This window comes from Monomorium pharaonis, chromosome 8 (genome assembly GCF_013373865.1).
Source record: "Monomorium pharaonis isolate MP-MQ-018 chromosome 8, ASM1337386v2, whole genome shotgun sequence".
NCBI lineage: Eukaryota > Metazoa > Arthropoda > Insecta > Hymenoptera > Formicidae > Monomorium > Monomorium pharaonis.
Window position 1 is genome coordinate 5,552,522 of NC_050474.1, and position 25,864 is coordinate 5,578,385.

The following is a 25,864-nucleotide window of genomic DNA, read 5'->3' on the forward strand; positions in this document are numbered from 1 at the left end:
ACGACAAATCGATCAAGCTACATACAATTAATATCGCGCACTCGGGAAAACAGTTTTAATAGGAAATTACGCGATTTCCATACCACGTGCAAACAACGATACATGAATATTTAAGTTAGGGACGTATGAAATCATTATGAAAAACACGCACACACGCGCATGTGTAGGCAGAAAAAGCCTTTGATTAATGTAGCATCGATAATTAAACGAAAAAGTAATAATGTCCCAGATTTTATTATAATCGCTGCGCACGTGGCCTCCTTGTTTTCATATTATTCAGATAATTACTCGAGAGCTACAATTTCAACGAATAATTTGCATCTGCCACCGCATAGTTATTGCACCGCTGGAATGCAAAAATCGGACGGTCAGCCACCGGGTGCCGCCGCTCTTCTCTGTGAAACCGGACAAATCCGCGTAGCGGCTTTAAATTTTCGGTAACTTTAATTACGATTACCTTCGTCGCGTCCATGCGGCTCGGCGCTAATTTGACGTAATTAAATTTCCTCTCTCCGTTTAAATGAAAAGATATAGCGAATATTGTATTTCAAATTTGAGAGACCGGACGGACAATTTATGTTTAACAATTCCTTTCCGTTTTTACGCTAAAACATCGTTAAAGAGAGTTATTCTTTTGCTTAAATAAATTTCCAATGTTCTTAAATTTGACATGAATGCTTGCCATGTAACGATACGATGCGATGCTCGTAATGGCATTGGTAGTTAATAGGATCGGCATTGCTGGCCATATAATCAGAATTTCCGCGCTTGTAGGTTAATTAAAGTTAACAGAAATTAGCGATTGGTCAGAGATACCATCGGTAGAATCATAGACATTTCTGTCGGGATTTCTCTGCGGTTCGTGCAACCTGGCGCGCTCATGCCATACTTTACGGGCGCGCGCGTGCGCCGCCCAATCTGACTGGGAGGCATTATGCCAGGCACCCGGGCTAGCACGCTTTGTCATTATTCGCGAGAACCCTATCAATTCGACTGGAAGATTGAATAAGAAGAAAAACACGGTGCGATGAGGCGCGCGAAAGGCGCGCGCTCAATAGAGCCGCAAACGCGCGCGCTCGCGCTCCCGCCTGGTGCCTCTTCTCATTGTTATCGGCACCGACAAAAGATATTTGAAAAAGAGGAAGAGAAACACTGCCAATCTAAATTGAATCTCTTTCTCTCTTTCTCGCCTGCCCCAGCTCGCGTTTCCTCGATCTATCCGCGCGCGAAAAAAGAGAGAAAGAAAGAAAAAGAGAGAGAGAGAGAGAGAGAGAGACTATCTCGCGAACTGTCTCGTGAAAGTATACACGACTGCCGTCATCCGAGCCGATTTTTCTGCCGAATTCACTCGCCTAAATCACTGGCTTTCACTAAAACGTTTAACCCTGGCGACGAGAGGAGAACCGCTATCACGAGAGCGCGATGAGTCACGTGAAATTAATCGAATCGAATTTCAGAAGGTATATTATGCATCGCCGAAAAACTGGATCCTCGCTGCGAGAGGCGAAAAGAGACCGGTCTCGTCGAGAGAGCATGAAGTTTGACCTCCAATAAAATCCATCCGTTCTGTTTGCGGACACGAATTTTATCTATTAATTTGATATCGCGGGTGTACCGTTTCTCTTTTTTTTCCCCCGAACGATGGATTCAAGAGCGGTCGAACGAAGTTAGAAAATTAGTTTCCCGATAACTTCAGCCCGGCAAAAGTATTCCTGCTGGTGGCACATAGAAAAAGACGTAAGCGTTCAGTAAGTCGGCCAGTCACAGTCGAAAACTTGAGCAAATCAAACATACCGATTTTCTTATCGCTTACACGTCTCCCTGCTCGAGGTTTTTTTTTTCCCCCCCCATGTGCCTCTAGTTCCTCGAAACTTCGAAACACAGGCAATCAAAGCAGCCGGTGGATTAAAAATAAATAAACGTGGAATTATTGATTACGGTTATACATTTTCATGGAAAAAAAACTTGTAAAAATACGCACGGATTGCAATCGTGAAATCTAGTAAGCGGTAGAACGTTAAAAATTTACAACGCGCGTTTGTCGAGGAGAAAAATATTTACATCGGGAAATGTCGGGCTGTGTGCATTATCGATTCACAACTCGAATAACCGTGATACATCGTGCACAAAACGCGCTAGCGAACTATTGGATTTTTTTGTCATTTTATTTATTAGCGGCATTTGTTAGTGCGCAATCGACGGCGGTTGAATTTGCACTGGCTATTTTGATTCATGCAATTCCATGCGCCACATATCGAAATGAATACAGATAGGATTATGCGTTACAATATCTATGGCCGCGTGGTATCATTAAGTATTACCGATTAAATCAAATTGAGAGCTACATTTTACGCGTCATTATATCAATATATTTCGACGATTCAATCATTTAATTGTTGCACATGTTGTAAACTGAGATACTGTCGGATTTGCGTTTTTACTTATTCACAACCACGCGGCGTAATTTCCCTGATTAAAATCATTTTCATGATTATTAAAACATTGTCCTGATTGTCTCTCGACGTCGCGCGTGGCTGATTTACAAAAATTCCGTATTAAAACAATCAAAACGATGGATGCACAATTAGTCGGTGCCGAGACATATTTTATTAGAATATTGAGAAGGTAGAACACTGTCTTCTTTTTTGACCGGGCTTTAATCAGCGATGATTCACAGGCAAGCGAGATTTTAGATTAATACGCTAAGTTGGAGCACGTTCGCGCAGCTGATGAGAATTGAGTCAGCTCAAGATAGAAATCTTTGCCTGATATACAAAGCCATTCTCTTTGTTAAAATAATTGTAATAATTAAATAATGGGACGATGTTCTGAAATTAAAAATAAAGATTAATTCGTAGTTTAAAATGGCAATTTTAGAGTTTTTAGTAGAAGATAAATCTCATCGATTTCGAAATTATTTCATATCTAAGATCGCGACATCGACATGGCGTAATAAAAGCTCTAATACGATATCAAGAATATGATGTCACACACCTAGGATATTTTTTGATCGTGAATCATCTCGGAGTTTCGAGAATATCAATAATCTAAAATTTTACAATAGTAGTTGCGGCGCGTAACAGCTCTCGCGCACACGTGGAGCCGACAGAACGAATCTCATGTGATGTATTCATATAAGCGGTGGGTAGGAAGGGGTAGGAAGTGAGGAAGGAAAAGAGGTGTATACACTGCAAAACACATCCGCTCTAAATTCCGCGAAACTATAATGGAAAAAAATGACTTTTTTTCCACTTTAGATAAGTGTGAAATTAAAACGGAATTATATATGCAGGACATTGTCTTTAATGTCCTTCATAAATAGAACGGACTAATGTCCGCCCTAACGGCTGCCCTCCTCTCAGTTGCAATAAACATCTCTATTGCTAACCGTTGGTGCCAACACGGGCACTGATCGACGAGGCAACCACCGCGGCAAATGCACGGCATGCGATCGCGACGAATTTGAGTTGTCTCCCGCGGATGACAACGCAAACGTGTGCTTCTTTTCTCACACGCTCATGTAAAGGCGAATAATGCCCGCAAGAGGAGCACACACCCGCGTCACCATCCTCGGGAAGCAACCCAAATTCGCAATCACATGCCGCATACCCACCGCGACGGCCACCGCGCCGATCGACACCCATAACTAGCACCAACAATTAGCAACAAAAACACTCATCACAACTGCGAAGAGAACGGCCGTCAAAGCAGACAAGCTAACAGACTGTTGTAACAGTGAACGACAAAGCTATCGCTACCGCTCGCGCCATATTGCGTTGCCAGAATAGTTTTGTTTATTTCGTCCGCTTTAATATACATGACGGACCACATCCTTTATAATGTTCGGACCACATCCTTTATAATGTCCGGTTTAACGTCTATTCTATAATAATTATTTTCAGTCCTATTTATATAAAAGACATTGTCATACATAGATAAAATGTCACATTAAGAATTGCGCCAGTCACGCTTAAGTAAAATGGACACGTAAGAAATCCGTTCTAATATTGTATATTCCGTTATAAAATATACATGTCCTTTATATATAAAGAGGATATGCTTTGCAGTGTACCGTGATCGATAAATGCTCTTCGTGCGAGGAAGAGGTAGGACGAGACCGGTGGAGAGAAAAGGGACGCGAGGCAGTCCACGGGAGACGGCGAGCAGATAGACGAAGGAGCTAGACGGTAACGCAGTGAGGAAGATTGGCAATTTTCGCAAAATTAAGCGAATTGAATCGAATTATGTCGAGCCGATGACGTCAGACTTGTAACTCGCTGAATTGGCGAGAAATGCGGCTCTCTTCGTCTTCCCCTCCCCTTTTCTCTCTCCCTCACCCCGCTCTCTCTCTCTCTCTCTCTCTTTCTGACTTGTATCGTCGATGTCTTTAGTTCTATCTACATTTATCACTCGCGAGAGGATATCTTCCGTAATTCTCCCGATAGCGTGCAAATTTCTGTTTTCGACAACGCGATCGATTCGTCATTTGTCGCGGCCAAGGCGAAACGGACTGATTGACTCGGTTGAACTTAATTGCGCGTGAATCATTCGTTCTACATAATTGCACGGAAGAGTTATCGTCGACGACGATATATTATGCTTATCACGTACCATTCGCTCTTGCCTCTCTCATTGAATAAAAAAAAAAAAGGAAAACATTCTTGCGCGCGCGCGCGCACGCACACACACGCATCGCGAAGTCACGCGATCATCGTAAATACAGCGTGACTGTTAACGTTTATGATTTCCGTAAATCATTAGTCGCAAGTGGAACAAAGTAACTCCGATGCGAGTTTGCTGGCATCAATTCCAACATTTGTTCATATAGTTTTTAGTACGTTTTATATTTATTTAGCGATATTTAGAGAAGTGTATTCGAGTTACAACGTTTAGGATATAATATAATTAACTATAATATTTTGGTGAAACTCTTTACATCTTTGTCTTATCTTATTTTCGGGTCCATTTAAAAACGTGGAAAAATTTGAATTGACGACACGAAGTTGATTATCGCCTTTTGAGTACATCCTATCCGCTTGAAGGATTCTTCAGGCGCCGTATATTTCGAAGTTCTCGAAACGTTCGCGGCAATCGCGAAGGTCGGAACGGAGGTGTCTCGAGGAAAAGCGTTAATTGCTTTTAAACCACGTCGGTTTACAGCGTCCTCCTCCAGGAGGAGAGAGGGATGGCCTATGCAAAGTCAATTAGTTTGGGTATAATAATGTTTACGGCTCTCGCGCGGCGCGGCGTTACGAAGGCAAGAAGACGAGCAACTTCCCTGGGTGAGAACCGGAGTAACAATAAGAGTTCCGGTGTTTTACGACGAGGATTCTTGCGACGGAGAGCGAGATCGCGATAGATCTCGATGTTCGTGCAAGAGCAAGTTCGCGAATAAAACCGAGCGTGGCTAATAAGGAGGAAGCATGACCAAATAATGTGATTGATAGCTCCGTTCCGGGGCTGAGCCATCAGACGTCGGTGATCCGAGTCGTTTACACGCCTATCTAAAGTTGATAGATATATCGCTCGGTATAATAGATCGTGAGAGATAATAACGTCTAAGTCAATACGACGGTTTGTACTCAAGATAGAGATCTGCACGTGTTAGTCGTAGTCTGACTGTCAATAACTTTGTTGAGAAAAATTAACGTCGGGTTATTATTTGAAAATAAAAATCGTTATTATTCGAATGAGAAATATGAAATAAGGCATTGCGCGCGACGTAGAGAAGAAGACTGCTGTAGGACGGTTGGTAAACTCTTCTAAGATAACGTTACTAAATCTTGCCGCCTTATATTGCAGCCTTTATGACGATCCTCGCCCACATGTTACGAAAGCAAGACCACAGAATGCGCGTCCAGGAGTTGAAACCTGAGACTCCACCGCATCTTCAGTACAAAGCTGATCAGACTTTCTGATCTTCGTGTTTTTGAGTCTTAAGATGAGATACAAGAGCACTAAGAGAAAAAAAAGAATGCACAAATATAAATAATCTTGTAAAATATCTTAAAAAAAAAGTAAAAATTATTTTACATAAACGAATTATATATTTTCATTTAGTTGTTATTAATATAAAATTACATACAACTGTAACACAGTATAGAAAAAATAATCTTCGTTCAGAAATATTGAATTGTATAATGATTTGCTTTGTTAAATCTAAAATCGAGTTAGCGAATACAGACTTTCAAATAATTAATACACCGGATTAAACTTGAGATTGAAAAAAAAAACAGAACACGCAACACCTAGCTTTATTTCGACAAAGCCACAAATATTAATTAACGAAATGAAATACTTATGAAAAAATAACTCATTCCAAAATATTTTTACGGATTCCCATGAAAAATTTTCAATCCTTATTCAGATTACTAATAAAAGATAAACAACCAGTGTGGTCTGTTAATATCCGCTGTGGTCGAATTCGAGATACACTATTTTATATCTCGTATAATCGCGCCTCTCTGTGCCAGTAGCGTTTGGATTGATATATATTATATACGTGCGTATATATATTTATCAGTTTATTTGATAAATTATTATTTATTATTTGTTAAATATATAATTAATATTAATCAATATTAAATACTATGTTTATCAGTTTATCGTAGTCAGCGTATTAAACTTCAGATACACATAGAATACATTTATACACGATATTGTACACATGCATGGTGTATATAGTACCATTAGGCTGTATCGAGACGAGTATTATGAGAGTTATGCGCCACGGGACAAATATACGTTACTGGTCCATGGGGATATACATATTGTAACATGTATATCTCCCTTCAGGATTAAGGCGGCAATGCCTTCGCGCTTTGGAAGGAGATATTGATAGCGAAGCAACTTAGAATCTCGCTGGAAGTTTATAGGCACACCTGAGATATAAAATCGAAGAAGGGAGGGACGTTTAAGGAACAATGCGAAACAATATTTGAGAATTTTTTATTCCTCTTCGTATCTAGAATTGATGGTTGAAATTCTGTTGTCTCTCGTTGAGAAACTTTGCTCGCTAATTTATTTGTCGCCGTTGATTCCTTGAAAGTTACGAAAGACTAGGCATTCCCGTTGAGAAAAGAAATCGAAGCGGGGGGGGGGGGGCTGCGATTAAAAAGTAACGCGACGAAAATGCGGGACGTTTACGTTATGTACGACGAAAAGCGCGCAGAACTCACTTCGGGTGACGGACGACTTCGGGCATCTCGCCGTATGAAAGGCGCCGGGCATTCCTGGAGGATATTCGAGGCTGCGAAGAGGAAGAAGCATAAACCCGGGAAGGCGATTCCGGGATGCTGTGGGAGGGGAAGGGGGGACAAAGAAGATGAAAGAGCGGAGTGAAGCGAAGGAGGAGAAAGAGGAGAACATCGTGGGGGAAGCGGTAGGGCAAAGGCACTCGCTGACGATCGGCGAGCGTGAAAGAGAGAGAGAGAGAAAGAGTGAGGAACGGGGAGGAGAGCGAGGAAGAGCCGAGGAGGAACGAGGAGGAAGGAGCGAGGGAAGGTGTGTGCGGGAGAGAAAGTGCGATGAAGGTTTTACTGCCGCGGTTATGTTCGTCGGTTCGCGCAATTTCGGTGTATCTGAATCGGGGGAGGAGTCCTATCTAAACGAGCCCGGATGAATCCTCACGGTCGTCTCCGGTCCTCGCTGGACGGGGGGGGAAAAGGGAGGATGAGGGCGGGGAAAAAGGGACGAAAGCGGAGGAGGACATGGCCCATAAAAATGTTGTAACGGCGCGACCCTTGATACAGGCGACTCTCGCGCAACAAAGATTTCGAAAGGAGTGCACCGAGAGCGAGCGAGCGAGCGAGCGAGTGCGCGCGCGCGTGTGCGCGCGATTGTTGAGAGCGTGTGCACCGGCAGACAGCGGCGGAGACAATCATCCTATTCGCGGAACGCCGACGATGTCCTCGGGCCGTTAACCCTTTTGGCCTCTTCCTCCTCCGTGCCTGATGGTCTTACACACGCCGAGCGACGACGGCAATGGTGGGCCCCCACCAGAGAGATGCCAGCTCGCGATCTTCACGCGCCGTAATTTGAGGTTTAACTCCGTGGATTATGAGCCCCGCTCGAGAACTGCCGTTGGATAACGCGCGCCATGGAGTAAACGCCGGACGCGAAAGGAACGGACGATTTCGATTCTCTTCTCGTATTAGCTGGCGGGCTCGAGGGACGATCGGGGGGGAGAGGGGAGGAAGGATATACCGCACGTTAACTAGCTAAACCACCTCCGACGAAAATTAGAGCTGCGCGTCAGGGTGACGGGCACCGGAGTGGCTCGGAAAATCGTTCGCACCCCCCGCTTTACTTTGTACTTCGGCCGCGGATCGATATCCTTTTCGTGGAAATTGCTGTCCAATATAACGCTCTCTAATAGCGCTCGCGTAAGGAGGGTAACGCTCGTACTCCAATTACCAAAGCGATCAGCCGGCGGCGGTCGGCACGTACACGTATACGATATGTAACGATCGTTGCAACGATCGTCGTGCGCGCGTTACGGTGCCGGGGAGCGGGGAGCGATCGACGAAACTTGCGAGTGTCCCATCGCGATGATAACGCGCGATAATACCGGCGCGTTATGGTCTAAGAATAGAAGCGGACGGACGTTTCCGAGGCGGCTCTCTGGACTGTCCGTCTCTCGTTAGCGACGATAGACAGCAGGAGAGGGAGAGAAGCCGCCGGGCCGGACCTGCGCCTACAATTCGAGCACGGTATAGCACACGGTGGGATATTCCGTTCTTGGCTGGCACAAAGGCAACGGATAAGCTTACGTTATGCATGAGACACGGGGGTGACGTGGCGGGAGAGGGGAGTGTAAAAAGGAAGTCGGGAAACTAACGAAGAGGGCGACAGGAAGAGGAGTGTACCGAGTTACACGGTGTGTGCAGTTGGGAACAGATTGGTGACAGTCTACCGGGGGGAAATGGCGAGAGGGAGGGAGGGAGGGCGAGGTACGGAAAGGGTGTTAACGATATGTACACACAAACAGAGGTCGCACCGGCCGAAAGGAAGGGAAAACATCGTGGAAAACAAAGCCGAGCCGGCGGCGATGGGGGCGGGGGGGGGGGGAGGAATCGCCGAAGGAACTCTCGGCCGGGATGTCTTGGTTCCTCTGACGATTCTCAATCATCCTGTTTACTCGCCTCTCGTTTTCCCTTCCTCGACGCAGCGCCGACCGTTTGCGCCCCCCTCCTCTCTCTCTCTCCCCATCTCCTTTCCTCCCTCCCCTCCTCTCTCGTGTCAGTCTCTTTTGTTCGTCGCGCACGCACCGATGCGGAACAAGCATTGTTCTAAAATGGTTTCACCTGATCGCGCCTCTCCCCGCCGGCTAGGTATACATTCGTTGCCATCAGCGCGGCATCCTCGACGGGACACGCCGAAACACGAGAGGTTTTAATGTCGAAAACGCCCGTGCGCGGGCGATGGTTAATCTACGGCCATGCCGAAAGGGCCGGGGGTATAAATGTTTGGCCATTCGGCTTCCCTCCCGGTTGCCATTGTGGCTCGACGACGGTTTTTACTGGCGGCGGGATAACCGCCTGACTTGGTGTGGGAATCCGTGCGTAAAAAGCAACGAAAACACTTTGTGGATGATCGCCGAGGAATTACGAGGAACAACAAGTAAGAAACCCCGAGCGGACTGGGGCGCGCATTACGTTGCGCGCAAATAGCGGTTGCGAACGAACGAACGATCGCGGCCACCCACACACGGTGGGTTTTACGGCGCGCGGACAAGCTTGTAATTATCATATTACTAGATTCATGTCGGCGATTTAATAGTGCTCGCACGCGATCGCCGCAATGGCTCTCCCGTGCGCGATGACGTTCGTCTTACGTAATGCCCGTTCTCACGGTGCGGCTCCGCTTCTCCGCGAAACGGAGTACAGCTACTTTGCTCCGTCCGCGGCTACGTCTCCTCTCGCGTAGAGCACCGTGTGTTCCCCTTCGACGATGATTCATAACACTCGGTCGCGCCTACCTCACGACGGACAAATTCGAAGATGGAGGCCTACCTACGCACTCAAGCGCCGAGAACGACACAATCGTCGTGGATCGAGGTCGCAGGGAGAGTAAGTAACGCTTGTCGTGGGGGACCGACAATAAAACACGACGGATTTTCCGGCGGTCAAACACCATTGATAACATTATTTCAGCGCGTTGCGCGATTACGCGATATTAATAATTGTTTTATAATTAATTTTCCGGAAATATATTTGACAATTAAATCGGAATCATTGATTCCTTCGGGCGTAAAACGCTATATAATTGTCGATTTATTGCGGCTACACAACAATCGATTCTCTCGTAATATGACAAGTATGTGTGTGCCTGTGTGTGTGGTGATAGTAAAGTAGACGTGATTTTGTTGGAATACTGTTTTCGGTTATAAAGCACTGGTTTATTGCAGTCGATAATGTGGAACCTTGACATTTCACTCAAAATATACATTGATTTCATACTATTATTAAAGCTTTCGTCCAGGCGACTGAATGTTCCATAAAGTATGTAGGGCGAATAACGTAATCCTCGTCGCAGCTTGCGATTGGCTCACACTCGCGTGAGATATTGAGACGAGAGACGTATTTATAATAACACATTCTCCATCACAAAAATTCTCTTTTCATCATGATTAATATCATTCTCAAATTAATATCCATATAATTCTCGATATAATCTATTAATGGCAAATGTACGCTGATTATATAAATTTTCGAGTTTCAATCAATTTTATAATTAATTCACAGTTTATCTTACCGTTAAATTCGCATTATTCATTAGCCGATAGCATAATTAGCGTCGCCACGTCGGCTCTTAATATCCTCAAGAAACACGTACGTTTGTTATCAATATATTACCTCGTAATATCTTGACACTCGATATTCCATACGAAAATAATGAAACAAATTAAGTTCGTCTATAAAAAAACGCAAATGTACGTATATAAGATTAAAAAAAAAAGTTAACAGGCGCGTCTCGATAGAAAGCAAACAGGGACTCTTTTGCAAAGGTTTTGATGGCGCTGGCCGCCCGACCGGAACGATACTCGGATTTACGGCCGTGTCTGGCCTCCTCCTAGGTGCATCCTCCGTCTCTCCCCGAGAGAAACGAAAGCGTCGATGTTTCTAAGCAAGAGGCAGCAAGAGGCATGAGGCGAGCGAGCGCCCGTCGAGTGACTAACGATCCTCGTGACTAACGCTCTTGTCTATCGGCGGCGCTAATTCGCCGTTTCTCGCGCGTCGAGTGATTCACGGGGGTCCATGAGCGTAACGAGGAGGAATCGCTCGTCACGGCGGAGCACAGAGCGTGCATTATGTTCTTTCGCTCGATCGCTCTCGTTCCGACAATTACAGAGTCGCTCATTGTTGTCCTCCTCAGTGGCGCGATTTAGCGCGCTTCCCGCATGACGGCGACAACGGCGTCGACGACGACAACGACGACGACGACGACGGTGGACGATCGTTCGACGGAATCGTGCGTTTTACGGAACGGATCGTCCTCCCGGTGAAACGACGTGGAAATCGACGGAAAATTACTGACGCACAAAAAAAAAACGTTGCCGTCAAATTAAAAGTAATGTATCCTATTTAACAGCCGCTGCTTTATAAGAAATTATATTTAACTTAATCTTTTTTGAAGGACTTGATATAATCTTAATATTTCAGCAGAATATTAATTTTTTAGTTCAACAGGAGTATTACAAAATTGTAATTTTTGATTGAAATGCTATTTCTCATCCAATAATTTTTCTCGACTCATTAAAATTATTAATTATTATTGACAGTTAAAAAAAAAGGATTTTGTATTCTTGTTTATACGCGAGGCAATAACAGTTTGATTTCATATTAATTTTTTTTCCCCGTGTCGCATGCGCAGTACATTGAAATGCTCACAGCAATCGTATTCGGGTCGATTTGTAGTGCTTCCTGAAAACACCTGGAAGCCCCGCTTCTTCGAGCGAATCAACAGTCGCACAATTGCGAGATTGTGATTGAAAGACCTGGAGCGTTTCTTCCAGGGGGTCGCATACATTAACGCCACCGACTGTATCATCGCCGTACGCAATTTATCTCGGGGCTCCCCTCGCTCCCATATATTCTCTCTGTTCTCTGTCGCTCCTTTTTTTTTTTTTTTCGTCAACGAAGTTCGGGTGGAAGAAATTCGTTAAATCGCTCGCGCCGCGAGGCGGGGCGTTTAAGCACTCGGATAAGCGTGTCCTTGACGAACGCCACCGGTGCGCCCCCGACGTCGGGGGATTTCACGGCGAACGTGGAGGCCACACAAAAGGAGGGAAAAAACTGGGCGACGCCGAGCGAACGGAATTCGCTCGCGGAATGCGTGTCGCGCACGGTACATGAGGGAGCAAACGGCGCGTCGAGCGAGGAAGCGTAATATCTACACGCTGATACGTACGTTAACGTGTGCGTGTGTGTGTACATATGCGCACATACCGTATCTCGCGTGTGCGCGTCCGTCACACGCGTGCGACGATCGTCTCCCGCTCGCGATCACGGGTTGCGCAACGCGACGTAACGTCGCGTCGTCGACGCGCGCGTGATTCACGCGCTCATAAACGCGGCTTTACATGTTTGGTTTGAAAACGAGGTAAAAAAAAAGAGAGAGAGAGAGAAAACTAAGGTTCTCAGAACCGTAAAACGAATTTACGTGATTGTCGCGCATTAAATGCCGAGATATCAATAAAATTCGCGGCACTCGCCGTGCGCTGATTGGAGCGCACGGTACGTTTCTTCCGCCTTTGTCTTTCACGCCTGATTTGTATTCCGTAAGAAAAGTACAAGATTTCCTTGAAAGCGCGACGCGAACCGAGCGCTTTATCGGTTGCTCGCGGTAGATCGGATACTGAATGTAACTCTATCGGCCGATATTCAGTTACTCGGCGCCCTTGGCGATAACGCTTTCTTTCATCCCGCAATTGCGCGTCACTGCCTGTCCTCTTACCACGGCTGCTTGGGTCTAGTTTCGTGTCTCGAGAGCTCGAGAAGGGAACGAAGGCGAGAAGGAGACAGGGGAGAGAGAGAGAGAGAAAAAGAGAGATAGAGAGGAGGCGTAAGCCGCGTTGTGTGCTCGGAAATGGTCGACTCGACCGTGCGACGACGAAATGAATGACTTCGGCACCGAGGTAAAAACTGCAGTGAATCCCGGCTGTCAGTAACGCGAGTAAGTGAGACGTAATAAATGCGTTTCAATTACCTAACCGGGCCCGCGTTAGCGGAAAAGATCTAAGGGGGAGGAAAAGATTGCCGTTCGGCTTTTTTTCCTCGTCGCGAAGGCTTTTGACCGCGCGCATGCTTTTGTATCTCGAACTTTCGGCGAGGGGCGGGGGGGAGTTTTACGCTCGCGCACGTAAATATGAATATCCATAAGATGTACCTTCGTTTCAATTAGCGTAATTATTTTTCGTACTTCCGCGCGAGATGAAAACTTTTTGGGTTGGGTTCAAAATTAAAATCATTTAATAAGTTTTATTATTAAGCGCTTATCCGCTCCCCCTCTCCCTCCTCCTGCAACGAAGCTCTGCGCGAGCGTTCTTAATCCTTTGTACACTCCTGTTTACGAGCACCGCCGTTTAATGGATAAATGTAATACGATGCGCTTTGCATCTAGATTCTGCACTGTATTAAAGCGCGCCGCCTCTATTTCTACGTGAAGGCGAGTATCTTCAATTTGTGCTCTCCTTCCATTCATAGGAAGGACTTAATGTATTAATTTGACAGACACGGGAGATAAAAGTTTAGCGAAGAAGCGATAAACTCTCGCAGTGCCGTGATATCCTTCTCTTAGCTTTAGTTCCGTTTACTTATCGAGAGGAGAATATTCAGACAAATGGCTAATAACAGAAGCTCGGCGGAAGTGGGATTTGCGAAAATATGGGACTCGTTTCAGCGAAATACGGACCCGCGATCCCCGCGATATACACGAACGACACAACCCCCGGGAAGAGTCTCGCTGAAGTTTCGCAAACTGCTGACAAGAATTTGTGGCAGAATTCGCTGTTGCTTAACAAGCTGTACGGTCTCCGGGACCGCGAAAAACTCGCCCGCTGTAACTTCCTGAATTAGAATCCGTCCTCCCCCCCCCCTCCCCCGCTGTCGGTGGAGCCGGAATTAACGCCGCCGGCAAGATTGGGGAGGCGGAAGTAAAAGTAGAATTAGAATCTGTCCCCCTGAACTGAAATTGGCTTATACCCTTTCGGACTACGATTTATGGACTGGAAGTGGAGTCAACCTAGCTATGAATCCGTAACAACAATTGCATATAAAATATGCGAGCGTGCCGTCTCCCCTCCGATCGTAGGATGGGGAATTCGTTGATTAATGATGACCATTACAAGCCAGTTACTTAATGGGATTCTGCAATACCGATTATAAGTCGACTTTATGGGATATATTTGCTGGGCAACAGCAGCACCTCACCTTACTAATTTTACGTTCTCATTTCAAGGAAAATTAACAGTTCGACTGCGATACATTTTCTTGTCCCATTATCCGCTGCACCCCCTACATTAGCATGCTTTTTACCGGATGATCTTTTTTGCCTTTATCGTTACATTAACCGATTAGCTGGGCCGGTATGTCGAATGAGAAACGACGTATTTTCGGAATTGTTCTTTCCGCGCTAATCGATTTCGTTTCGAAATGTACCTCTCGATCCGTGTAAAAACATCCTCCGTGACAGTTACGTGTCGGAAACACGAGCAGCCGCGCGGCAGAAGTAAGTGAAGTAACGCGAAGCTTACCCGGGATATCGGGGCGGGAGGGGGGAGGGGATAACCGCCGCTACAAGACTACGTACTTTCCTGCGAAAGCTGCGGGCTCGGGGAAAACCGCGACGCAGAGAGATAGAAACGGCAAACAATACCTTCCGGGCACGCCCTTCCGAAGCTGCGAGGGTTTGCGTAACGCGTGATTCATGCGTATTTATATCCAGCCCGGATACATTGTTGATATGTCGCAAAGACACATTCACCGGCGCGCAGAGAGTGAGCCAGTGGAGCGGTGAAGCGTGAGATTTGCGCTATTAATTTGATTGTCGTTACTTTATTTGCCTTTCTCTCTGTCTCTCTCTCTCTTCTCCTCCGGCTGGAGAACGCAGCAGCCGAGGTTTGCCTTGCATCTCGAAACCGCGTTGCGGCTTCGGGGGGGGGATCTTGTCATCTCGTAATCTCCGAGGCTCCGCGCAAAATGGTCTGTGCAGACGGGACGGTGAACGGTTCGTTTAGGTCGCTTATTACCCGACGACGCGCGATATGTCATTCGCGCAAATATTTGACTGACGTTATTACGATTGTGTATGGACTGCATTAGTTACGTAAATATATTCGGATATAGTCCTTGTAGAGCGCGCGTAATACCGAGCTGAGCTCGGTTGACTTGCATGGTTGTTACTTGCCCGACAATTTAACGCCGCTGCCGTTATTTAACGATCAGTTACAACGGCGAGCTTTGACGGGCACATACGCATGTCTTGTTTTCTTTCTCTTTCTACGCAGCGCATAATTTTACGACTGCGACCGCTTGTAGATCGCGCGGATATAGGCACGCGTATACTCGACCTCTCGCGTTTGCATCTTAAATTCGATACAATTTTTTTTTCCACGCTCAACTAAAAACCTCGTAAAAATATACCGTGCAAGATTGCCGATCAAAAAACAGGATAACAGCGCGCAACGTAACGCGATGGAAGTTTCTCGTAACGCGAGAGTTTGTAACATAATGCAATGTGGGTGTTGCATACAAGGACGCAGCGATCTCGTCTCGTGTAATTTCAGTTGGTTATTCAAGGAGGAAAAACACACTGGTTAGTATCGCACGCGTTGTCGCGGCGAGACGTACGGGCGTGCGTCGGTGCTGACAGTGCGCGTATGTGTGTCGAAGCTTAATTTTATGGGATCTAGGCGCCTCGGGACGACGTCAATTTATGCGAATTCAACGTGCGCTTCCAGGAGCAGCAGAATGCCGCACGGATAAGTTTCACTTGCGCCAACGTATTTATTTTATATAATCAATTCTTAGTTTCTTCGTTGAGCGTCGCATTTGTCTCTACGTAGATAATTGTTTATACGACAAGTTGTTCGTGTACAAACGATACGATCGCGGGGAACAGTACGTTGCGTTGTAAGATAAACTCGGATAATATAATGGCCATAGTTTCTTGAAATGCGAGAAACATACGTTTATTTTTGTTATTTTTTAATAGCGTTTGGTATAGTTCACTGAAATTTAAAGCCTGTAACACTATCGACAATCAAGGAGAAAATATTTGATAAAAATTTTATATTGTCAAAATATTGAAACAAACATTGGCCATGAAAATCGTATTATAAGACAATTGATCATACATATTTTATGTACTTAATATTTTTTGAATAATGAAAAACTTGTAATTTTACATATTCAGTTTTATTACCACATATGATTACATATGTAATTTTATTTTTGAACATTTTTAATAATAAATGTTCATAAATTTAAGCATTTATTTTAACTAATGAGTTTTTATACGATTTTCCCTAAAAGTAAAAGATGACCAATGTTTGTTTCAATATTTTGACAATATACAATTTTTATCAAATATTTTCTCCTTGATTGTCGATAGTGTTACAGGCTTTAAACTTCAGTGAACTAATATACCAATGGTCAGTACTAAAAAAATATCTGATACATCAAATTTAAAATATTAGTTGCGCTTATCTTAACTTAATTCTCGTCTCTTTTTTATAAAATATATACATATACATAAACACCCCGAAAAAAGTCATGAGCCATCTTACCCAAACTGCGAGAGAAAGATAGTCAGAATATTTGTTCAAAAAAATAGAAAAGGAAATAAGATATATAATTACACATTACAATTTACATATATAATGTTAATTGTAACAGCTCGACTGTAATTTATTCAACGTTGTGACAATTTTTAATGAACACATGAAAAACTTTACAGACAGTTAAGTGAAAACGTGATATAATATCCACAATATTGTAATTTCGAATAATATACTAAATCTAATATCTATTATCCTTGAAAATAATTACAAGAACAGATTATTTAGCAATTATTGGAGAAATTATAGCCATTGGCCATCATACCCTAATTTACCATATTACACGATGTCCTCATTTTATCCGGAAGCGAGTGGCGTATGACGTCGTAGTTTAAAGGTATTTAAAGCCTTTTCGGACCGAACTGCAGCCGCTGTAAAGCCGTTCGATCCTTTTGCCTTTTTTACACGATTGTGTATCGCGATACACGCGACTGTGCTCGGAACGACACGCCGTTTCCGCAGCGACGGGGCACGTGCCCCGAACACGACGGGGCCCTATCACCTGTTCGCAGGCAGGTGCGGGCGGCATTAAGTAATGGGACCGTTGGAACACGCACACCGTGGCGCGCGCCACCGGAAGGACCCCGAATTCTCTCAAACGAGAAATACGGTTTCCCCGTGGAAGGATCGTTCGAGAATCGTACAGGTGTGCTTAATATCCTTCGTCCTTTTTATCTTGATATATAACGAATATTTGCAGGAGAGACATTTCAGGGTAGTATTTTTAGCTGAAATATCTCGTCAATTTTACTCATTTTCTGTCGCTGCGGATTTCTCAACGGGAGAGAGTTGATGCGGGGAAGAGTAAGCTGTTTTAAGCTGTTGCATCTCTCGTGCGCTTTTTGTTACTAAATTTTCTTTCCTGCTGCTCTTGTTTGCAACGTATCGGTTTATTTCGTTGCGCTCTACGTTCATTAAATCTTCCGTTGCCTCGTTCGCGATTTGCTACGTGCAACGAATTGATCGTCGGTGCATTCCGCTTCCCCTCCCCCTTCCGCCGGAGCTAACAAGCTTGTTAGAACACGATTTCCATAATCTGTAGCTTTCGAGGGGCGAATCTGGGTCAGATTCCATGGATAAAATTCCTTCAGACTCATCGTGACATCGGGCAAATCTGTCGGTAATCATTCTAAGTTTACCCGCTTACTCGGATGACTCACGCGGCGGCTGCAGCATCAGATGTAGATCGATGCGAAAACAATATTACTCGCTAAATTTCGAACCTGTTCATTGCCAGCTAAAGATTTTCACTTAACGACGCCACAGATTAAAAAAAAAAAAAAAAATATCTCGAGCAGTACGTCTCGGGACAAATGAATTCTATCATAAAGGGTTTGTAATTAAAAATTACTTTTCCTTCGAATCGCTCTGACGCAATGTAAGATAATTATTATAAAATATTGTAGCGTGAAATGCTGTGGGAACCAGTCTTTTTCGGCAATTAAATGCGACGTAAAGTGGTATTAATGCCACCGTGTGCACATATAAAATTCTCAGTGATATATAAAACTCGCATTATCTTAATTTGCGAGAAAAACGTGACTAAGCACGTCTACCATTATTCACGAGAGCTTTAAGTGTTATAATGATCGTTACCCCTTGCAAATTGCAGCGCAGGAAAGCTTCTTTTCATACCTTCGTGCCCGCGAGTGACACGAAAAGATTCATTCTTCTCGAAAAACTTGAAATATAATTTCGATCGCCGCAATATCACTTATAACGCTCCCGCAATTATCTCGCCGCAACGACGTTAATCGTGAAGAAACGCGCGTATTATCGCTAATTGCCGCTTATTGATCCGGTAAGAGGCGCCCGATCGCCGGAGGCGTATTAAGCGGTGTAAACGGCACCTGTTAAGCAATTAACTGTATCTGCGCGGTGTCATCGGTGTCATAATCATCGTAAATCGTCGCCGCTGGAACACCTATTAATCAGGAATTCTATATCGTCCGCGGCCTTGCGCGCAAGCTGAATCCGAGCCGTCCTGTGTTAAGGGAGATTCACCTTAATAGACGGGAGTAATGAGCGGGCAGAACGTAGGCGAGATAAGTCAAGCATGCTGGCAAATTAACCGACGGGTTTTAAAAAAGGAAATTTTGTCCCTCTCCTCGCGCCGCGCTATTTTAACCACATTACGTCAAGCAAATTGCACACGATGAAAATGCGATAAACAGGCGGCACATGAAGAGGGAAGAAAACTGTGAGATTATTTTTTGTTAGATAGAGGCTCGAGTCGCGAAGTGATGACTCTTGAAAGGAATAATATATTTGTCATTCGTGAAATTAAAAATTTGCTGTAGATATTACCTTTCCGGAATTTTATTAATTTTTTTTTTCCTAATAATGGTGGGCTATATTTGGTATGGTTTATCTTCTTTATGTCGTAATTCTGCGTCAACGACGATCTCGAAGGTCTTGCGCGTGTTTTCTGCCGCGTGCTTCTACCTCCCGGATTCTCGGTATGGAGGATAATAAACTGTGATAAATAACGAGCGACAGTGATGCGTTCGACGAAAAATAACACATCTCGGCGGTGTCGCGCGGAGACGTAGGTACATCCGATGCTGCATATATCTACGCTCGGCACACATGTACGTACGTACGTACGCGGATATGTCGCACGCGCGATATTGTGTTTGCCCGGTATAATTCCACTAGCGTCACGGTGATAGCCGTGATAGTTGCATCATGCGCGGGCATCTCTCGTCAAAGTGTTTCCTCGACGGCGAGACCGATGTTGGAGCGCGTTTGACGGGCGCGCGCGCGAGCGAGCGAGCGAGCGTGAACGCGCGCGATCGATCTGACAGATCGATCGATCGTGATTTACGGTACTCATAAATAATGGCGGTGCCTTCACGCCTCCGCGCAATCCCGCGGGAATGTACATACATAGAGCGAGGCAGGAGGGTGAGGGTGAGAGAGACGAAAGAGGAGAGAGAGAGAGAGAGAGGGGGGGGAGGGGAGACGATCAAGTCCGCCGGCATGTTGAACGGTCATCGATCCGTCAAATTGTCGATTCTCTCCGTCGAGCAGGGAACACTGCAAGCGCTCGTGAATGCGTTGCGTGTGCGTGTACGCACGTGCGCTCGCGCGCGAGCGCCTTTGTACTCGAGGGGGTGGAGAGGTATTCTTTTCCGAATGCAGCGCCCGACGATGTTACGATGATGACTCGTCGGAATGCCGCTGTGCCCGCGTCTCCCCGCGACGGATGAGAAACTTGACACAGATCCCGGCGCCGCGGGGGTCTAATATTTAATAGGGTCAATCAGAACAGTCGTGACACCGCCAGCACTTTTTAATGATAATTAATGGTAGTTTCCTTTTAGTGATTTATAATGTTTATTAAAGAAGTAATCACTCTTAACGATTTTATAACTGCCCCTAATACGTGAGACTCGTTGGAAATGAGTCCCAGTTTACCTTCGCGCGATCGGAGAACGAACATCGCATGATTGATTTTTTATTCGGTAATTAATGAATTATTTTCTTTCTGTTCCAGATGTTCCAGATACGAGCGACTTGAGAGAAGAGAATGTATGGCAATCCCCCATCAGGCACGCGTAGAAAAAGTAAGGAATGCGAGATGATATACGCGCTATCAATAAGGTGAAGGGTCTTTCACAAAAAACCGAACAGGTACAGGTTTTTACAAAAATCTGGCGCCAAATCGTTCTTTGTCATTAGTATATATCGCATCATGAACAATTTCATTCCAACAACACTCGATCAAAAATATGAAGGAAATATGAATTTAACATGAAAAAAAATTGTTTCTTTAAATTGTATTTTTCTTTTTATCTTTTATCATAATTAACGTTATAAGAAAAGTAAATGTAAAATGTGTCCGATGAGAAGTTTCTTGTTTCCCGAAAATTTAACTTTCTGTTGCTGTTTGCTTTCTTGTGAAACACCTTAATTTCAGTTATGATTTCAGTTGATTATGCTATTACCATGCTTTACTATGCTATTAATAATTATAATCTAACTAGAATGTTGAAATTCACGAAAATCAAATTGCACCGATAGATAAGGGTGTCCGCTCTTGATTAAACTGATTTGTATCAATAATAGTAATCCGCATCCGCGCGAGTGAAATGCGATTGCGGACGGCGCAATTTATCTAATACATTCGCGGCGTTCGATTCGCCGCGAGCGCAATTAATTGTCGTCGCAACTTGAGTAATCATTTCTACAACGGTAAAACGCCTGCGCGCGACGTCCCACGTTACCCATTATTGCTACCTGATTAATATAAATGATATTAATATTGATGAGAATGCAGATACTTAATTAACTCGATATATTCAATTAAGCCCGGCTCTACCGCGGCAATTTCCCAAAGTTCATTTTCCGCGGGCCGGGACCATTTTCCAGTTTATTTAGCCGATATAACTGTTCCGCGCGCGCGCCGCGGCCACCCTATGTAAATTCGGTTACGGCCGCCATGAGACACCCGACCGCACGAACGAATGCGCAAATAACGCAAAAATCTATATTCGATAAAGCGAAATGTGTGTGCGGTTACGATTACAGCGTTTCGCGATCCTCCCGCGGGACTTCCCCGATGGGCTTCCAATTTGTGGACCTTTCCGTTAGTACCGGCGACAATAAATCGGCGGGAGAGATCAAATTTTCACGCTCGTCCGGTTATTCGTCTCTTTTAACGCGCGAACTTTTAATACTTTTCGATTTCCCCCGTCCCCCCTACCTTTTTCTTCCAAACTCATAATCGGATGATCTCTTTTCCACGCGGACCTTTAATAATTCGCGTGGCGCGAGACTTCTGACCGTTCACCCTAGTGTCTCCTCGCTCTCGGTGATTCGCGCGGTTTCGAACCTGCACCAGAGAGCCTTCGCGCACATGCACACACGTATGCGTACGCTCGTAATAAAATTCTGATTTCGATACCGGCGTCAAGCCGGGGGTCGGCAAAAAGGGAAATAACGACAGGTCGCGCGCATCCGCGGCCGGATTGGGCCGAGACCGCCCGCGTACGGTCGGTCGGTCCCCTCGTAAATTCACCACGAAAGCGGCGCACCCTTGTACCCGGCGCCGATCGGCGAGAAAATAAATTCCCCCGGGATTGCAACCGTGCGATCGGGCTCGTGTAAAAAGGAAAAAGTTCCGCGCAAAAAGAAAGGGAGGAAAGGGAGAAAATTACGCGCCCGCGGTGGACATCCTACTCTTCGTCTCCGGCTCTCGCTCTTCCCCTTCCTCCCTCCCCCCCTTCGCCCCGCGACGCTTTTTGTCCGCACGAGAACGGCGGTGGAGCATGTAATCGGATTTCAATGACGATACGCTAACAACGTTCGGCCGTCGCCGATCTCGTCGCGTTGTCGGTAAGAAATGAGATTACCCCCCCCCCCCCCCGGGAGGAAGGAAGAGAGAGGGATAGGGGGGGAGATGTGCATACGCCGTTACACCGGATTTCGAATGATGCCTCCGTCTCTTCCGGTGTATGGGGGATCGATAATATCGGGCCAATCGGTATGCAGCCGATATAATTGAACTTGATAGCGGAGCGCGCCGGATAATACGTGAAAATCTAAGCTACCGCCGCGCGCGAACCAACGTTCACGTGAGTGAGTTAATCTTTATTGTGATTACGGCGGGGATTATGTTATCGTAATTTAGGTTTTTTTTCCCCCCTACAGTACCGTAAACGCTCGGGATCTCGATTAATCGAAAAGCCCCTTGAAAAGCTTTACATCAAACGCAGCCCGAAAGATTAGTGTCCAACTTATCTGATTCCCAATCTCGACTTACATAGCGCGGATACATAATTAAATGCGTTGTATACTCCGAGAGTCCATTACTTTTCTGGAATGGAGGGTGGTAACAGGAAAATAGTGCCGCGTTTCTTCTCGGGGCGAAAATTCAACGTTCATCGGGAAATAGCGCTTGAACTCTGTTAAGACTCGGAACGGGCGATCAATTCAACCTCGAAATCAAAATGGAAACCCGCACGGCACCCGTGGGAGATGTTCCCATTGTCCAAAGGTCGAAGTGCACCGATGCGGAGAAGTGCAAAGGCGAACGAGAGTACGCGAGCGCGAGCTCGGGGGGGGGGGGAGGGGAAGGCGGAGAGGACGAGTAAAAGAGAGGAACGAGAGAAGGAGGGAAAATCTGCGAAAGTGGCGATGTACAATTCGCTTGTTCGAGCGACTGCGCGGACTAGTTTTCAAACTGCCTGCAGTCCCGCTTAAGTCTCTCAATGATCCCTTTGTTTAGCCACAGGGTGGCCTTAATGATCGCTTGTCCCCGGTAATGTCACATTTTGTATGGTTTTGCACCTCCTCCTCCTCCTTCTCCTTCTCGTTTGTCCGGTTCTTTAACTATCATCGTCCCTCTCATCGTCGGTTTTCGAGTCCCTTCATATTATGTCGCGACGAGAGTCGCTCGTCTCGCGAGAGAGATGTACACGCCTGCCTTTCTCGGTCATTTACAGCCTCCATCGTCTCTAACGCTCTAAACGCCGGGCGTTGTTTCGCTTTCCTCTCCCTCGCGCGCCAATCCAACTCCCGGCTAGCTGTACGTCTTCTTAACAGGTCTGGAACGAAATGTAGGACGACTGCAAATCGTGATGTAGAAACAAAAAAAAACATTCAACCTATAAAAATGTTTCGAAGATTAAGAGAATGATGGTGAAAGAGAAATATCTCTAGACATTTTTCACTGTCAAATATATATCTTAGATTAATAGCGAATAGACATAACTGCTATCGAGTTATCAAAATAACATGATTTTTAGTAGCGCACAAGAGCTTAGCTTCTATTTTGGTTTTAGAAATATCTCGGGTTTGCCCAACGTTCCATGCATGTGACAAGCGTTGCAATATTTATACGTGGATTAATATGAATCGATGGAAAGGGTTTATTGATTTGCGCAACGCGCAAGATTTGAAAAATTCTACACGAGTGTTGCGCCAGCGATGCTTACACGGAGAAAATTTTATAGTAAACATTGCTGCGGTAAATAATAAGCTAAGACTAAGAATTTGTAACAATTTTTACTATATTTTTCCTAAAATTATAGGTCATATTTACACTACTTATGGTATAATTCTCGGAAACTTTTTCTTATGGTCCGCAGCTATACCATTCACACATAGTAATTTTTACTATAAAATTTTCTCCATGTAGATCGCGCTCCCTCGAATTTCAGTCGATCCACCGTAAGCGATTTTCGTCGCCCCATGCGCGAAATCTCTTTCATACATTTTGCGCATACTTATCGCAGATTTGCCGTGGCGGTGCCGACCCACCCCCTCGTCCGTACGCCTCTCCCTCACCGTTCGCTTAAACTTTTCATAGCCGCTCGTTTTTCTCGGGGCAAGTTTGCACGCTCTCGCTCCCGATATTCTTATGTTAAGCGACGCGAAGTGCCGTCGCGAATAAATTGCGTGGATAATTGCGCGGAACGGTTTCGACTAAGCCCACGCGCGCGCGCGCGCGCAGAATATAACGCGGATACGTCTCATTATGTCGTGAAGATATCGTCCCCGGAAAGAGATTTCGAGAGCTCCCTTTAATTGACTGCGACCGTTTACCGTTGTAATAAAAACAATGTAACTAACGGAAATTTATTGTTCCTCAAATGAATTCTATATAAATCGAGTATCAAAAGTGTTATTTGATTTGATTATTCAAATTAAATTCATCATTTTTATTTTATATATATATGTGTATATATATGTAGGTTTTTTAAAGTTAGCATTTACAAAGATTTTTCAATTTAAAAAGTTGAAAACAGTTACGCGTGACTTTATTTTTACATGTCTTTTAGCACAGGAGCTTTTGGTATTTCCATTTTCAAAGTAATAAAATTCAGCAAAATTTGAACAATATGAAAGCGATAATTTGTTATTTAAAAAACTTCTTTGTAATATTTATAAATATTAATGCAGAAAAAATGGTAAAATAATTGTTGATAATAAAGATTTTGCTGATATGACGTTCTATTTAAAGAGAATTGTATAATTCATGAATATTCATATTCTCTTATACGAAAATGGTATAGAGAAATTCATTTTTCAGTTTTAAAATGTTCTTTAAATTCTTTTCTCCTCCTAAGATTCTCTCAATGTTATTAAAAAAAAATTTATTTAAAAAAATTCTATTATTTTTTTCACAAAATTTGAAAAAATAAAAAATGTCATATATATTAGTCATTAATTAACTTACTATCAAAATTTGACCAAGCTTTTTATTATATGGGAGGTTGGAAAACCTCCTTGAATTATTTTACTGACTTCTCTCCAACCAAGAACCAAACAAGTGCGCTACAAAAATCTCTTATCCCGCGTTATATTTATCTTTTAGAGACGATTAAAAGAAATTTATAGCGTAGAATTCTAGAAATATTCTGGCCGAACAGCCGCCGGTTCCGTCATCTATTCCGCGAACCTACGGATAGCTGGAAATTCCGAACGCGACGTCGCGCGATCGCCGTCGAGTTTGATGCCAAGTGTTAATCGTCAGAATTGCTCGGATTGTGCGGGATGGCTGTAAAGCTTATTTGCAGTAACGGATGCAGGGCTTCTCGTTACAGTTATTTACGTATGAGTTTACTGCCGTGACCGCATATAGCGCGCTGCCCATATTTTAATCTCACGGGCAAACTCGCGCTCTCTCCCCCTCGCGCGTCGTCTCCCGTCGCATTTTCTTCGCGAGAACGAAGATGGTCCGCGTTCCACATCGAACCATCTGTTTTCTCGTTACGTAAGACTCTATTCCGACCGATTATCTACTGCGCCGCTCCAATATGAGCGGCATCGGTGCGAGAACGGGCTCTACAGGATGTCGCGGAACAAATAAACCATTCTTTCCAACGTGAATGTTATCGCGATCTTTCCTTAATGAATCACTTGATAAGCGGTTATTACTAGTCGTGTCTCATTAAATCGCTAACATTAAACGTTTCGATAATTGAGCTGTAATTTAAATCATTACATATATATTAACATACAATTAGGAAAATCTAGAAAAAATTTATTGAAATAAATTACCTTCGCGGGTTTTCG

The 25,864-nt window shown here is 44.6% G+C and overlaps 1 long non-coding RNA gene across 1 annotated transcript in view; it reads left to right on the forward strand.

Moving 5' to 3' along the window:
- The window catches only part of LOC118644178, a 46,478-nt gene that overhangs the window by 9,135 nt on the left and 11,479 nt on the right, over positions 1-25,864 (forward strand). The window contains exon 2 of the long non-coding RNA XR_004964387.1: positions 20,340-20,409. This is a non-coding gene — a long non-coding RNA (uncharacterized LOC118644178). The remainder of the gene's footprint in view (positions 1-20,339; positions 20,410-25,864) is intronic.